Genomic DNA, 762 nt, shown 5'->3' on the forward strand with positions numbered 1-762 from the left:
CCTCTGCAGCACTGCCTGCCAGACAAATGGGAGGGCAGCTCTTTTCTGGGGAAGGGTGCCTCCACCAGGCTGATCATCCTCCTGGTTTTGAAATAGTTGCATGTGTGCAGTAGTTAATGCCAACTGCATGATAGATTTTTAATCTGCTTTATGATGGTTCTGTGCTTTGGCTTAAGAGGGCTGTTTGGTCAGGGACAGGCTGGGAAGCCACCTTTCTGGGTCTGTCAGTTTCCTAAACAGAGATTTCTCTGTCTAACTCTGCTTCTTGGCCCAGTGATGGTCCTGATCCAGAGGGAGTCAGGTGCATCCATCTGGGTTACAATACTGTGGCAAGTTCCCAGACATGACTGATTGTAGCTTATTCAACTCCTGCAGTTCAGTATGTTCAAAGATCCCAGTCCACTGGCTTGCTCAAGGCAATCATGGTTAACAAAACAGTACATGCCTTTTTGCTAGATAGATAGATAGATAGATAGATAGATAGATAGATAGATAGATAGATAGATAGATATTTATTTATTTATTTATTTATTTATTTATTTATTTATTTATTTATTATTTATTTATTAATTGGATTTTTACCCCGCCCTTCTCCTTACGGACTCAGGGCGGCTGACAGCCTGATAAAAACAAATACAGAAATACCCCAATTTAAAAGCATAATTAAAATGAAATATTTGATTTGGCCTGTGTCAATTTAAAATTGTTTTTAAAACCCCACTAAAAATCTCCCCCTAGGCCAGTCCTGCTTGTTGAAATAGC

This window comes from Protobothrops mucrosquamatus, unplaced genomic scaffold (genome assembly GCF_001527695.2).
Source record: "Protobothrops mucrosquamatus isolate PMUCROS unplaced genomic scaffold, P.Mucros_1.0 scaffold115, whole genome shotgun sequence".
Lineage (NCBI taxonomy): Eukaryota > Metazoa > Chordata > Lepidosauria > Squamata > Viperidae > Protobothrops > Protobothrops mucrosquamatus.